At 42.5% G+C, this 17,563-nt stretch overlaps 1 protein-coding gene across 1 annotated transcript in view; it reads right to left on the bottom strand.

The window, feature by feature from the left end:
* Positions 1-17,563, bottom strand: part of ABCC4 (ATP binding cassette subfamily C member 4 (PEL blood group)) — a 270,766-nt gene that overhangs the window by 136,977 nt on the left and 116,226 nt on the right. The window lies entirely within an intron of this gene.

The following is a 17,563-nucleotide window of genomic DNA, read 5'->3' as shown; positions in this document are numbered from 1 at the left end:
CCCCACTCTCTCTCACTCTCTCCCCACTCTCTATCACTCTCCTCCCACTCTCATCCCACTCTCTCTCACTCTCTCTCTCACTCTCTCCCACTCTCTCCCCACTCTCTCTCACTCTCTCTCTCACTCTCTCCCCACGCTCTCTCACTCTCTCCCCACTCTCTCTCACTCTCTCTCACTCTCCCCCCACTCTCTCTCTACTCTCTCCCCACTTTCTCCACACTCTCTCTCACTCTCCCCCACTCTCTCTCACTTTCTCCCCACTCTCTCTCACTCTCCCCCCACTCTCTCTCACTTTCTCCCCACTCTCTCTCACTCTCCCCCCACTCTCTATCCACTCTCTCCCACTCTCTCCCACTCTCTCCCCATTATCCCCCCACTATCCCCCCACTCTCTCCCCACTCTCCCCACTCTCTCCCACTCTCTCCCAATCTCTCTCACTCTCACTTTCTCCCCACTCTCTCTCACTCTCCCTTCACTCTCTCTCACTCTCTCTCACTCTCCCCCACTCTCTCTCACTCTCCCCCCACTCTCTCTCACTCTCTCCCCACTCTCTCCCACTCTCTCTCACTCTCTCCCCACTCTCACTCTCTCCCACTCTCACTCTCTCCCACTCTCTCTCACTCTCCCCCCACTCTCTCTCACTCTCCCCCCACTCTCTCTCACTCTCCCCCCACTCTCTCTCCACTCTCTCCCACTCTCTCCCCACCATCCCCCCCACTATCCCCCACTCTCTCCCCACTCTCCCCACTCTCTCCCACTCTCTCCCAATCTCTCTCACTCTTTCTCACTCTCTCTCACTCTCCCCCCACTCTCTGTCACTTTCTCCCCACTCTCTCTCACTCTCCCCCACTCTCTCTCCACTCTCTCCCACTCTCTCCCACTCTCTCCCCACTCTCTCCCCACTCTCTCCCACTCTCTCCCAATCTCTCTCACTCTCACTTTCTCCCCACTCTCTCTCACTCTCCCTTCACTCTCTCTCCACTCTCTCTCCACTCTCTCCCACTCTCTCCCACTCTCTCCCCACGCTCTCTCACTCTCCCCCACTCTCTCTCACTCTCTCTCACTCTCCCCCCACTCTCTCCCCATTCTCCCCCCACTCTCTCCCCACTCTCCCCACTCTCTCCCACTCTCTCTCACTCTCTCCCCACTCTCACTCTCTCCCACTCTCTCTCACTCTCCCCCCACTCTCTCTCACTCTCCCCCCACTCTCTCTCACTCTCCCCCCACTCTCTCTCCACTCTCTCCCACTCTCTCCCACTCTCCCCACTATCCCCCCCACTATCCCCCACTCTCTCCCCACTCTCCCCACTCTCTCCCACTCTCTCCCAATCTCTCTCACTCTTTCTCACTCTCTCTCACTCTCCCCCCACTCTCTCTCACTTTCTCCCCACTCTCTCTCTCACTCTCCCCCCACTCTCTCTCCACTCTCTCCCACTCTCTCCCCACTCTCTCCCCACTCTCCCCCCACTCTCTCCCCACTCTCTCCAACTCTCTCCAAATCTCTCTCACTCTCCCCCACTCTCTCTCACTCTCCCCCCACTCTCTCTCTCACTCTCCCCCCACTCTCTCCCACTCTCCCCCCACTCTCTCCCACGCTCTCTGCCGCCACGGTGATGCAGTGGTAACGTACAAAGTGTTCGGGCGAGTGCTAAAGACCCCCCACCCCCACCCCCTGTGTAGCCCCCACAGTGTCGGGGCAAGTGTTGTTAACAAGACAAAGCTCAACCGTAGAGCCTGAACATACGCTTGGGGCAAGTGCTGTCAGTGAGCACCTCTGAAGGCCGACACGGCACACGAGGGGGTGGGTGGCACCCACACACACGCAAAGACAAAGGTCGCCCGTGTAGCGATTAGCATGTAAGGGGCAAGTGGTGTTAGCGAGCACCTCTGAAGGCCGGGTGGTTTGCCAAACACCACGCGCGACCGCCTTTGTTTCCCGAGTGCTGACATTGACACACTATACCGGGTACTCATTTGTGGCCGAGTCGACCTAGAGGCGTCACAGCAATTGTGGAAATATCACAGTGGAATTGCGCCAACCACTGCGCCACCGCTCCCCCGTACGCGCAAAGAGACACAGGAAAAAAACTGACGCTCACGACTGAGTGGCGTGGACGTCGTGACACTGCGCTCGTGCCAGGCTAGGTGCGCTTCGAGGCCACCACTGGGTGGTCAACTGGGTTCGATTCCCGACGCGGGCGTCGGATTTTCCCTCTTCTCGTGTGTGGAGAAGCGTTTGTGTTCTCCGCCCCCGTTCTCGAGGTGGGTCTCCTCCTCCTCCCCATAGCTAAAGATGCAAACATTTAAACATCGATGTGCAGCAGGACCCTCCTGGCAACCAGCCACGAGACTTGGCTTACGTGTTCTAGGGTGCAAACAAATTAACTAAAGAGCTTCATAGCTCATCGGATTTCTCCAGAAAAAAAGTGAAGATACTCATTCTGACAAGACAGCCACAAAAACAATGACCGTGCAGGTTAACAGTTAACAAGAGCTCGTGAACTATCCGAGGACACACACAGAGTCAACTTTGAGAGCTTATGCAATAAGTAGCAATGAGTAACGCGCCTGACGCGATCAGAGCACCGCGCGTTGAATGTTGTCCAGGGCCGGGGATCGCGTTCGCAAGAATGACCCGCGGGAGCGTCTTGCAAATAGTTTGAATTCACATCAATCACACATATCACTAACCCTTATAGAACAACACTATACTTTAACATCACCCACTCAGCTCTATAACACTTCTATAACATCACTAGAAGTTACATCACTCAGCTCTCTTGCCCTTCTATAACATCACTAGAATTCACATCACTCAGCCCTCTTGCCCTTCTATAACATCACTAGAATTCACATCACTCAGCTCTCTTGCCCTTCTATAACATCGCTAGAATTCACATCACTCAGCTCTCTTGCCCTTCTATAACATCACTAGAATTCACATCACTCAGCTATCTTGCCCTTAATAAACATAAATAGAATTCACATCACTCAGCTCTCTAGCCCTTCTATGACATCACTAGAATTCACATCACTCAGCTCTCTAGCCCTTCTATAACATCACTAGAATTCACATCACTGAGCTCTCTAGCCCTTCATAAACATCACTAGAATTCACATCACTCAGGTCTCTACCCCTTCCATAACATCACTAGAATTCACATCACTCAGCTCTCTAGTCCTTCTATAACATCACTAGAATTCACGTCACTCAACTCTCTAGCCCTTCTATAACATCACTAGAATTCACAACACTCAGACCTCAAGCCCTTCTATAACATCACTAGAATTCACATAACTCAGCTCTCTAGCACCTCCATAACATCACTAAAATTCACATCACTCAGCTCTCTTGCCCTTAATAAACATAAATAGAATTCACATCACTCAGCTCTCTAGCCCTTCTATAACATCACTAGAATTCACATCACTCAGATATCTAGCCTTTCTATAACATCACTAGAATTCACATCACTCAGCTCTCTAGCACCTCCATAACATCACTAAAATTCACATCACTCATCTCTCTTGACCTTAATAAACATAAATAGAATTCACATCACTCAGCTCTCTAGCCCTTCTATGACATCACTAGAATTAACATCACTCAGCTCTCTAGCCCTTCTATAACATCACTAGAATTCACATCACTCAACTCTCTTGCCCTTCTATAACATCACTAGAATTCACATCACTCAGCTCTCTAGCCCTTCTATAACATCACAAGAATTCACATCACTGAGCTCTCTAGCCCTTCATAAACATCACTAGAATTCACATCACTCAGGTCTCTACCCCTTCCATAACATCACTAAAATTCACATCACTCAGTTCTCATGCACTTCTATAACATCACTATAAGTCACATCACTCAGCTCTCTAGTCCTTCTATAACATCACTAGAATTCACATCACTCAATTCTCATGCACTTCTATAACATCACTATAAGTCACATCACTCAGCTCTCTAGTCCTTCTATATCATCACTAGAATTCACATTACTCAGGTCTCTACCCCTTCCATAACATCACTAGAATTCACATCACTCAGTTCTCATGCACTTCTATAACATCACTAGAATTCACATCAATCAGCTCTCTACTCTTTTTATAACATGACTAGAATTCACATCACTCAGATCTCTTGCCGTTCATAAACATGACTAGAATTCACATCACTCAGCTCTCTAGCCCTTCCATAACATCACTAGAATTCACATCACTCAGCTCTCTAGCCCTTCCATAACATCACTAGAATTCACATCACTCAGCTCTCTAGCCCTTCTATAACGTCCCTAGAATTCACGTCACTCAGTTCTCTTGCACTTCTATAACATCACTAGAATTCACATCACTCAGCTCTCTAGCCCTTCTATAACGTCCCTAGAATTCACGTCACTCAGTTCTCTTGCACTTCTATAACATCACTAGAATTCACATCACTCAGCTCTCTAGCCCTTCTATAACATCACTAGAATTCACATCACTCAGATCTCTTGCCCTTCTATAACATCACTAGAATTCACATCACTCAGCTCTCTAGCCCTTCTATAACGTCCCTAGAATTCACGTCACTCAGTTCTCTTGCACTTCTATAACATCACTAGAATTCAATTCACTCAGATCTCTAGCCCTTCTATAACATCACTAGAATTCACATCACTCAGCTCTCTAGCTCCTCCATAACATCACTAAAATTCACATCACTCAGCTCTCTAGCCCTTCTATAACATCACTAGAATTCACATCACTCAGATCTCTTGCCCTTCTATAACATCACTAGAATTCACATCACTCAGCTCTCTAGCCCTTCTATAACGTCCCTAGAATTCACGTCACTCAGTTCTCTTGCACTTCTATAACATCACTAGAATTCACATCACTCAGATCTCTAGCCCTTCTATAACATCACTAGAATTCACATCACTCAGCTCTCTAGCTCCTCCATAACATCACTAAAATTCACATCACTCAGCTCTCTTGCCCTTCTATGACATCACTAGAATTCACATCACTCAGCTCTCTAGCCCTTCTATAACATCACTAGAATTCACATCACTCAGCTCTCTAGCCCTTCTATAACATCACTAGAATTCACATCACTCAGCTCTCTAGCCCTTCTATAACATCACTAGAATTCACATCACTGAGCTCTCTAGCCCTTCATAAACATCACTAGAATTCACATCACTCAGGTATCTACCCCTTCCATAACATCACTAGAATTCACATCACTCAGTTCTCATGCACTTCTATAACATCACTATAAGTCACATCACTCAGCTCTCTAGTCCTTCTATAACATCACTAGAATTCACATTACTCAGGTCTCTACCCCTTCTATAACATCACTAGAATTCACATCACTCAGTTCTCATGCACTTCTATAACATCACTAGAATTCACATCACTCAGAACTCTTGCCCTTCATAAACATCACTAGAATTCACATCAATCAGCTCTCTAGCACTTCTATAACATCACTAGAATTCACATCACTCAGCTCTCTAGCCCTTCTATAACATCACTAGAATTCACATCACTCAGCTCTCTAGCTCCTCCATAACATCACTAGAATTCACATCACTCAGCTCTCTAGCCCTTCTATAACATCACTAGAATTCACATCACTCAGCTCTCTTGCCCTTCTATAACATCACTAGAATTCACATCACTCAGCTCTCTAGCCCTTCTATAACGTCCCTAGAATTCACGTCACTCAGTTCTCTTGCACTTCTATAACATCACTAGAATTCACATCCCTCAGATCTCTAGCCCTTCTATAACATCACTAGAATTCACATCACTCAGCTCTCTAGCTCCTCCATAACATCACTAAAATTCACATCACTCAGCTCTCTTGCCCTTCTATGACATCACTAGAATTCACATCACTCAGCTCTCTAGCCCTTCTACAACATCACTAGAATTCACATCACTCAGCTCTCTAGCCCTTCTATAACATCACTAGAATTCACATCACTCAGCTCTCTAGCCCTTCTATAACATCACTAGAATTCACATCACTGAGCTCTCTAGCCCTTCATAAACATCACTAGAATTCACATCACTCAGGTCTCTACCCCTTCCATAACATCACTAGAATTCACATCACTCAGTTCTCATGCACTTCTATAACATCACTATAAGTCACATCACTCAGCTCTCTAGTCCTTCTATAACATCACTAGAATTCACATTACTCAGGTCTCTACCCCTTCTATAACATCACTAGAATTCACATCACTCAGTTCTCATGCACTTCTATAACATCACTAGAATTCACATCACTCAGAACTCTTGCCCTTCATAAACATCACTAGAATTCACATCAATCAGCTCTCTAGCACTTCTATAACATCACTAGAATTCACATCACTCAGCTCTCTAGCCCTTCTATAACATCACTAGAATTCACATCACTCAGCTCTCTAGCTCCTCCATAACATCACTAAAATTCACATCACTCAGCTCTCTTGCCCTTCTATGACATCACTAGAATTCACATCACTCAGCTCTCTAGCCCTTCTACAACATCACTAGAATTCACATCACTCAGCTCTCTAGCCCTTCTATAACATCACTAGAATTCACATCACTCAGCTCTCTAGCCCTTCTATAACATCACTAGAATTCACATCACTGAGCTCTCTAGCCCTTCATAAACATCACTAGAATTCACATCACTCAGGTCTCTACCCCTTCCATAACATCACTAGAATTCACATCACTCAGTTCTCATGCACTTCTATAACATCACTATAAGTCACATCACTCAGCTCTCTAGTCCTTCTATAACATCACTAGAATTCACATTACTCAGGTCTCTACCCCTTCTATAACATCACTAGAATTCACATCACTCAGTTCTCATGCACTTCTATAACATCACTAGAATTCACATCACTCAGAACTCTTGCCCTTCATAAACATCACTAGAATTCACATCAATCAGCTCTCTAGCACTTCTATAACATCACTAGAATTCACATCACTCAGCTCTCTAGCCCTTCTATAACATCACTAGAATTCACATCACTCAGCTCTCTAGCTCCTCCATAACATCACTAAAATTCACATCACTCAGCTCTCTAGCCCTTCTATAACATCACTAGAATTCACATCACTCAGCTCTCTTGCCCTTCCATAACATCACTAGAATTCACATCACTCAGCTCTCTAGCCCTTCTATAACGTCCCTAGAATTCACGTCACTCAGTTCTCTTGCACTTCTATAACATCACTAGAATTCACATCCCTCAGATCTCTAGCCCTTCTATAACATCACTAGAATTCACATCACTCAGCTCTCTAGCTCCTCCATAACATCACTAAAATTCACATCACTCAGCTCTCTTGCCCTTCTATGACATCACTAGAATTCACATCACTCAGCTCTCTAGCCCTTCTACAACATCACTAGAATTCACATCACTCAGCTCTCTAGCCCTTCTATAACATCACTAGAATTCACATCACTCAGCTCTCTAGCCCTTCTATAACATCACTAGAATTCACATCACTGAGCTCTCTAGCCCTTCATAAACATCACTAGAATTCACATCACTCAGGTCTCTACCCCTTCCATAACATCACTAGAATTCACATCACTCAGTTCTCATGCACTTCTATAACATTACTATAAGTCACATCACTCAGCTCTCTAGTCCTTCTATAACATCACTAGAATTCACATTACTCAGGTCTCTACCCCTTCTATAACATCACTAGAATTCACATCACTCAGTTCTCATGCACTTCTATAACATCACTAGAATTCACATCACTCAGAACTCTTGCCCTTCATAAACATCACTAGAATTCACATCAATCAGCTCTCTAGCACTTCTATAACATCACTAGAATTCACATCACTCAGCTCTCTAGCCCTTCTATAACATCACTAGAATTCACATCACTCAGCTCTCTAGCTCCTCCATAACATCACTAAAATTCACATCACTCAGCTCTCTAGCCCTTCTATAACATCACTAGAATTCACATCACTCAGATCTCTTGCCCTTCTATAACATCACTAGAATTCACATCACTCAGCTCTCTAGCCCTTCTATAACGTCCCTAGAATTCACGTCACTCAGTTCTCTTGCACTTCTATAACATCACTAGAATTCACATCACTCAGATCTCTAGCCCTTCTATAACATCACTAGAATTCACATCACTCAGCTCTCTAGCTCCTCCATAACATCACTAAAATTCACATCACTCAGCTCTCTTGCCCTTCTATGACATCACTAGAATTCACATCACTCAGCTCTCTAGCCCTTCTACAACATCACTAGAATTCACATCACTCAGCTATCTAGCCCTTCTATAACATCACTAGAATTCACATCACTCAGCTCTCTAGCCCTTCTATAACATCACTAGAATTCACATCACTGAGCTCTCTAGCCCTTCATAAACATCACTAGAATTCACATCGCTCAGGTCTCTACCCCTTCCATAACATCACTAGAATTCACATCACTCAGTTCTCATGCACTTCTATAACATCACTATAAGTCACATCACTCAGCTCTCTAGTCCTTCTATAACATCACTAGAATTCACATTACTCAGGTCTCTACCCCTTCTATAACATCACTAGAATTCACATCACTCAGTTCTCATGCACTTCTATAACATCACTAGAATTCACATCACTCAGAACTCTTGCCCTTCATAAACATCACTAGAATTCACATCAATCAGCTCTCTAGCACTTCTATAACATCACTAGAATTCAGATCACTCAGATCTCTTGCCGTTCATGAACATCCCTAGAATTCACATCACTCAGCTCTCTAGCACTTCTATAACATCACTAGAATTCACATCACTCAGCTCTCTAGCCCTTCTATAACATCACTAGAATTCACATCACTCAGCTCTCTTGCCCTTCTATAACATCACTAGAATTCACATCACTCAGCTGTCTAGCCCTTCTATAACGTCCCTAGAATTCACGTCACTCAGTTCTCTTGCACTTCTATAACATCACTAGAATTCACATCACTCAGATCTCTAGCCCTTCTATAACATCACTAGAATTCACATCACTCAGCTCTCTAGCTCCTCCATAACATCACTAAAATTCACATCACTCCGCTCTCTTGCCCTTAATAAACATAAATAGAATTCACATCACACAGCTCTCTAGCCCTTCTATGACATCACTAGAATTCACATCACTCAGCTCTCTAGCCCTTCTATAACATCACTAGAATTCACATCACTCAGCTCTCTAGCCCTTCTATAACATCACTAGAATTCACATCACTCAGCTCTCTAGCCCTTCTATAACATCACTAGAATTCACATCACTCAGCTCTCTAGTCCTTCTATAACATCACAAGAATTCACATCACTCAGCTCTCTAGCCCTTCTATAACATCAATAGAATTCACATCACTCAGATCTCTAGCTCCTCCATAACATCACTAAAATTCACATCACTCAGCTCTCTTGCCCTTCTATGACATCACTAGAATTCACATCACTCAGCTCTCTTGCCCTTCTATGACATCACTAGAATTCACATCACTCAGCTCTCTAGCCCTTCTATAACATCACTAGAATTAACATCACTCAGCTCTCTAGCCCTTCTATAACATCACTAGAATTCACATCACTCAGCTCTCTAGCCCTTCTATAACATCACTAGAATTCACATCACTGAGCTCTCTAGCCCTTCATAAACATCACTAGAATTCACATCACTCAGGTCTCTACCCCTTCCATAACATCACTAGAATTCACATCACTCAGTTCTCATGCACTTCTATAACATCACTATAAGTCACATCACTCAGCTCTCTAGTCCTTCTATAACATCACTAGAATTCACATTACTCAGGTCTCTACCCCTTCTATAACATCACTAGAATTCACATCACTCAGTTCTCATGCACTTCTATAACATCACTAGAATTCACATCACTCAGAACTCTTGCCCTTCATAAACATCACTAGAATTCACATCAATCAGCTCTCTAGCACTTCTATAACATCACTAGAATTCACATCACTCAGATCTCTTGCCGTTCATGAACATCACTAGAATTCACATCACTCAGCTCTCTAGCACTTCTATAACATCACTAGAATTCACATCACTCAGCTCTCTAGCCCTTCTATAACATCACTAGAATTCACATCACTCAGCTCTCTTGCCCTTCTATAACATCACTAGAATTCACATCACTCAGCTCTCTAGCCCTTCTATAACGTCCCTAGAATTCACGTCACTCAGTTCTCTTGCACTTCTATAACATCACTAGAATTCACATCACTCAGATCTCTAGCCCTTCTATAACATCACTAGAATTCACATCACTCAGCTCTCTAGCTCCTCCATAACATCACTAAAATTCACATCACTCAGCTCTCTTGCCCTTAATAGACATAAATAGAATTCACATCACTCAGCTCTCTAGCCCTTCTATAACATCACTAGAATTCACATCACTCAGCTCTCTAGCCCTTCTATAACATCACTAGAATTCACATCACTCAGCTCTCTAGCCCTTCTATAACATCACTAGAATTCACATCACTCAGCTCTCTAGTCCTTCTATAACATCACTAGAATTCACATCACTCAGCTCTCTAGCCCTTCTATAACATCAATAGAATTCACATCACTCAGATCTCTAGCTCCTCCATAACATCACTAAAATTCACATCACTCAGCTCTCTTGCCCTTCTATGACATCACTAGAATTCACATCACTCAGCTCTCTAGCCCTTCTATGACATCACTAGAATTCACATCACTCAGCTCTCTAGCCCTTCTATAACATCACTAGAATTCACATCACTCAGCTCTCTAGCCCTTCTATAACATCACTAGAATTCACATCACTGAGCTCTCTAGCCCTTCATAAACATCACTAGAATTCACATCACTCAGGTCTCTACCCCTTCCATAACATCACTAGAATTCACATCACTCAGTTCTCATGCACTTCTATAACATCACTAGAATTCACATCACTCAGAACTCTTGCCCTTCATAAACTTCACTAGAATTCACATCAATCAGCTCTCTACTCTTTTCATAACATGACTAGAATTCACATCACTCAGATCTCTTGCCGTTCATAAACATCACTAGAATTCACATCACTCAGCTCTCTAGCCCTTCTATAACATCACTAGAATTCACATCACTCTGCTCTCTAGCCCTTCTATAACATCACTAGAATTCACATCACTCAGCTCTCTTGCCCTTCTATAACATCACTAGAATTCACATCACTCAGCTCTCTAGCCCTTCTATAACGTCCCTAGAATTCATGTCACTCAGTTCTCTTGCACTTCTATAACATCACTAGAATTCACATCACTCAGATCTCTAGCCCTTCTATAACATCACTAGAATTCACATCACTCAGCTCTCTAGCTCCTCCATAACATCACTAAAATTCACATCACTCAGCTGTCTTGCCCTTAATAAACATAAATAGAATTCACATCACACAGCTCTCTAGCCCTTCTATGACATCACTAGAATTCACATCACTCAGCTCTCTAGCCCTTCTATAACATCACTAGAATTCACATCACTCAGCTCTCTAGCCCTTCTATACCATCACTAGAATTCACATCACTCAGCTCTCTAGCCCTTCTATAACATCACTAGAATTCACATCACTCAGCTCTCTAGTCCTTCTATAACATCACTAGAATTCACATCACTCAGCTCTCTAGCCCTTCTATAACATCACTAGAATTCACATCACTCAGATCTCTAGCTCCTCCATAACATCACTAAAATTCACATCACTCAGCTCTCTTGCCCTTCTATGACATCACTAGAATTCACATCACTCAGCTCTCTAGCCCTTCTATAACATCACTAGAATTCACATCACTCAGCTCTCTAGCCCTTCTATAACATCACTAGAATTCACATCACTCAGCTCTCTAGCCCTTCCATAATATCACTAGAATTCACATCACTGAGCTCTCTAGCCCTTCATAAACATCACTAGAATTCACATCACTCAGGTCTCTACCCATTCCATAACATCACTAGAATTCACATCACTCAGTTCTCATGCACTTCTATAACATCACTATAAGTCACATCACTCAGCTCTCTAGTCCTTCTATAACATCACTAGAATTCACATTACTCAGGTCTCTACCCCTTCTATAACATCACTAGAATTCACATCACTCAGTTTTCATGCACTTCTATAACATCACTAGAATTCACATCACTCAGAACTCTTGCCCTTCATAAACATCACTAGAATTCACATCAATCAGCTCTCTACTCTTTTTATAACATGACTAGAATTCACATCACTCAGATCTCTTGCCGTTCATAAACATCACTAGAATTCACATCACTCAGCTCTCTAGTCCTTCTATAACATCACTAGAATTCACATCACTCAGCTCTCTAGCCCTTCTATAACATCACTAGAATTCACATCACTCAGCTCTCTTGCCCTTCTATAACATCACTAGAATTCACATCACTCAGCTCTCTAGCCCTTCTATAACGTCCCTAGAATTCACGTCACTCAGTTCTCTTGCACTTCTATAACATCACTAGAATTCACATCACTCAGATCTCTAGCCCTTCTATAACATCACTAGAATTCACATCACTCAGCTCTCTAGCTCCTCCATAACATCACTAAAATTCACATCACTCAGCTCTCTTGCCCTTAATAAACATAAATAGAATTCACATCACACAGCTCTCTAGCCCTTCTATGACATCACTAGAATTCACATCACTCAGCTCTCTAGCCCTTCTATAACATCACTAGAATTCACATCACTCAGCTCTCTAGCCCTTCTATAACATCACTAGAATTAACATCACTCAGCTCTCTAGTCCTTCTATAACATCACTAGAATTCACATCACTCAGCTCTCTAGCCCTTCTATAACATCACTAGAATTCACATCACTCAGATCTCTTGCCCTTCTATAACATCACTAGAATTCACATCACTCAGCTCTCTAGCCCTTCTATAACGTCCCTAGAATTCACGTCACTCAGTTCTCTTGCACTTCTATAACATCACTAGAATTCACATCACTCAGATCTCTAGCCCTTCATAAACATCACTAGAATTCACATCACTCAGGTCTCTACCCCTTCCATACCATCACTAGAATTCACATCACTCAGTTGTCATGCACTTCTATAACATCACTATAAGTCACATCACTCAGCTCTCTAGTCCTTCTATAACATCACTAGAATTCAAATTACTCAGGTCTCTACCCCTTCTATAACATCACTAGAATTCACATCACTCAGTTATCATGCACTTCTATAACATCACTATAAGTCACATCACTCAGCTCTCTAGTCCTTCTATAACATCACTAGAATTCAAATTACTCAGGTCTCTACCCCTTCTATAACATCACTAGAATTCACATCACTCAGCTCTCTTGCACTTCTATAACATCACTAGAATTCACATCACTCAGCTCTCTTGCCCTTCTATAACATCACTAGAATTCACATCACTCAGCTCTCTAGCCCTTCTATAACATCACCTGAATTCACATCACTCAGCTCTCTAGCCCTTCTATAACATCACTAGAATTCACATCACTCAGATCTCTAGCTCCTCCATAACATCACTAAAATTCACATCACTCAGCTCTCTTGCCCTTCTATGACATCACTAGAATTCACATCACTCAGCTCTCTAGCCCTTCTATAACATCACTAGAATTCACATCACTCAGCTCTCTAGCCCTTCTATAACATCACTAGAATTCACATCACTCAGCTCTCTAGCCCTTCCATAATATCACTAGAATTCACATCACTGAGCTCTCTAGCCCTTCATAAACATCACTAGAATTCACATCACTCAGGTCTCTACCCATTCCATAACATCACTAGAATTCACATCACTCAGTTCTCATGCACTTCTATAACATCACTATAAGTCACATCACTCAGCTCTCTAGTCCTTCTATAACATCACTAGAATTCACATTACTCAGGTCTCTACCCCTTCTATAACATCACTAGAATTCACATCACTCAGTTTTCATGCACTTCTATAACATCACTAGAATTCACATCACTCAGAACTCTTGCCCTTCATAAACATCACTAGAATTCACATCAATCAGCTCTCTACTCTTTTTATAACATGACTAGAATTCACATCACTCAGATCTCTTGCCGTTCATAAACATCACTAGAATTCACATCACTCAGCTCTCTAGTCCTTCTATAACATCACTAGAATTCACATCACTCAGCTCTCTAGCCCTTCTATAACATCACTAGAATTCACATCACTCAGCTCTCTTGCCCTTCTATAACATCACTAGAATTCACATCACTCAGCTCTCTAGCCCTTCTATAACGTCCCTAGAATTCACGTCACTCAGTTCTCTTGCACTTCTATAACATCACTAGAATTCACATCACTCAGATCTCTAGCCCTTCTATAACATCACTAGAATTCACATCACTCAGCTCTCTAGCTCCTCCATAACATCACTAAAATTCACATCACTCAGCTCTCTTGCCCTTAATAAACATAAATAGAATTCACATCACACAGCTCTCTAGCCCTCCTATAACATCACTAGAATTCACATCACTCAGCTCTCTTGCACTTCTATAACATCACTAGAATTCACATCACTCAGCTCTCTTGCCCTTCTATAACATCACTAGAATTCACATCACTCAGTTCTCTAGCCCTTCTATAACATCACCTGAATTCACATCACTCAGCTCTCTAGCCTTCTATAACACCACTAGAATCCACATCAATCAGATCTCTTGCCCGTCATAAACACCACTAGAATTCACATCACTCAGCTCTCTAGCCCGTCTATAACATAACTAGAATTCACATCACTCAGCTCTCTAGCCCTTCTATAACATCACTAGAATTCACATCACTCAGCTCTTTTGCACTTCTATAACATCACTAGAATACACATCACTCAGCTCTCTAACCCTTCCATAACATCACTAGAATTCACATCATTCAGCTCTCTAACCCTTCAATAACATCACTAGAATTCACATCACTCAGCTCTCTAGCCCTTCTATAACATCACTAGATTCACATCACTCAGCTCTCTTGCCCTTCTATAACATCACTAGAATTCACATCACTCAGCTCTCTAGCCCTTCTATAACATCACTAGAATTCACGTCACTCAGTTCTCTTGCACTTCTATAACATCACTAGAATTCACATCACTCAGATCTCTAGCCCTTGTATACCATCACTAGAATTCACATCACTCAGCTCTCTTGCCCTTCACAAACATCACTAGAATTCACATCACTCAGCTCTCTAGCCCTTCTATGACATCACTAGAATTCACATCACTCAGCTCTCTAGCCCTTCTATAACGTCACTAGAATTCCCATCACTCAGCTCTCTAGCCCTTCTATAACATCACTAGAATTCACATCACTCAGCTCTCTAGCCCTTCTATAACATAACTAGAATTCACATCACTCAGCTCTCTAACCCTTCAATAACATCACTAGAATACACATCACTCAGCTCTCTAGCCCTTATATAACATCACTAGAATTCACGTCACTCAGTTCTCTAGCCCTTGTATAACATCACTAGAATTCACATCACACAGCTCTCTAGCCCTTCTATAACATCACTAGAATTCACACCACTCAGCTCTCTAGCCCTTCTACAACATCACTAGAATTCACATCACTCAGCTCTCTAGTCCTTTTATAACATCACTAGAATTAACATCACTCATCTCTCTTGCCCTTCTATAACATCACTAGAATTCACATCAATCGGCTCTCTAGCCCTTCTATAACGTCACTAGAATTCACATCACTCAGCTCTTTTGCACTTCTATAACATCACTAGAATACACATCACTCAGCTCTCTAGCCCTTCTATGACATCACTAGAATTCACATCACTCAGCTCTCTTGCACTTCTAAAACATCACTAGAATTCACATCACTCAGCTCTCTAACCCTTCAATAACATCACTAGAATTCACATCACTCAGCTCTCTAGCCCTTCTATAACATCACTAGATTTCACATCACTCAGCTCTCTTGCCCTTCTATAACATCACTAGAATTCACATCACTCAGCTCTCTAGCCCTTCTATAACATCACCTGAATTCACATCACTCAGCTCTCTAGCCTTCTATAACACCACTAGAATTCACATCAATCAAATCTCTTGCCCGTCATAAACATCACTAGAATTGACATCACTCAGCTCTCTAGCCCTTCTATAACATAACTAGAATTCACATCACTCAGCTCTCTAGCCCTTCTATAACATCACTAGAATTCACATCACTCAGCTCTTTTGCACTTCTATAACATCACTAGAATACACATCACTCAGCTCTCTAGCCCTTCTATGACATCACTAGAATTCACATCACTCAGGTCTCTAGCCCTTCCATAACATCACTAGAATTCACATCACTCAGCTCTCTAGCCCTCCTATAACATCACTAGAATTCACATCACTCAGCTCTCTTGCACTTCTATAACATCACTAGAATTCACATCACTCAGCTCTCTTGCCCTTCTATAACATCACTAGAATTCACATCACTCAGCTCTCTAGCCCTTCTATAACATCACCTGAATTCACATCACTCAGCTCTCTAGCCTTCTATAACACCACTAGAATTCACATCAATCAGATCTCTTGCCCGTCATAAACATCACTAGAATTCACATCACTCAGCTCTCTAGCCCTTCTAAAACATAACTAGAATTCACATCACTCAGCTCTCTAGGCCTTCTATAACATCACTAGAATTCACATCACTCAGCTCTTTTGCACTTCTATAACATCACTAGAATACACATCACTCAGCTCTCTAACCCTTCCATAACATCACTAGAATTCACATCACTCAGCTCTCTAACCCTTCAATAACATCACTAGAATTCACATCACTCAGCTCTCTAGCCCTTCTATAACATCACTAGATTCACATCACTCAGCTCTCTTGTCCTTCTATAACATCACTAGAATTCACATCACTCAGCTCTCTAGCCCTTCTATAACATCACTAGAATTCACGTCACTCAGTTCTCTTGCACTTCTATAACATCACTAGAATTCACATCACTCAGATCTCTAGCCCTTGTATAACATCACTAGAATTCACATCACTCAGCTCTCTTGCCCTTCACAAACATCACTAGAATTCACATCACTCAGCTCTCTAGCCCTTCTATGACATCACTAGAATTCACATCACTCAGCTCTCTAGCCCTTCTATAACATCACTAGAATTCACATCACTCAGCTCTCTAGCCCTTCTATAACATCACTAGAATTCACATCACTCAGCTCTCTAACCCTTCAATAACATCACTAGAATTCACATCACTCAGCTCTCTAGCCCTTATATAACATCACTAGAATTCACGTCACTCAGTTCTCTAGCCCTTGTATAACATCACTAGAATTAACATCACACAGCTCTCTAGCCCTTCTATAACATCACTAGAATTCACATCACACAGCTCTCTAGCCCTTCTATAACATCACTAGAATTCACACCACTCAGCTCTCTAGC

The sequence above is a fragment of the Petromyzon marinus genome, chromosome 64 (assembly GCF_048934315.1).
Source record: "Petromyzon marinus isolate PM22_M1 ecotype Great Lakes invasive population chromosome 64, UKy_Petmar_22M1.pri1.0, whole genome shotgun sequence".
Taxonomy (NCBI): Eukaryota; Metazoa; Chordata; class Hyperoartia; order Petromyzontiformes; family Petromyzontidae; genus Petromyzon; species Petromyzon marinus.
This window is presented reverse-complemented; position numbering and strand designations above follow the sequence as displayed.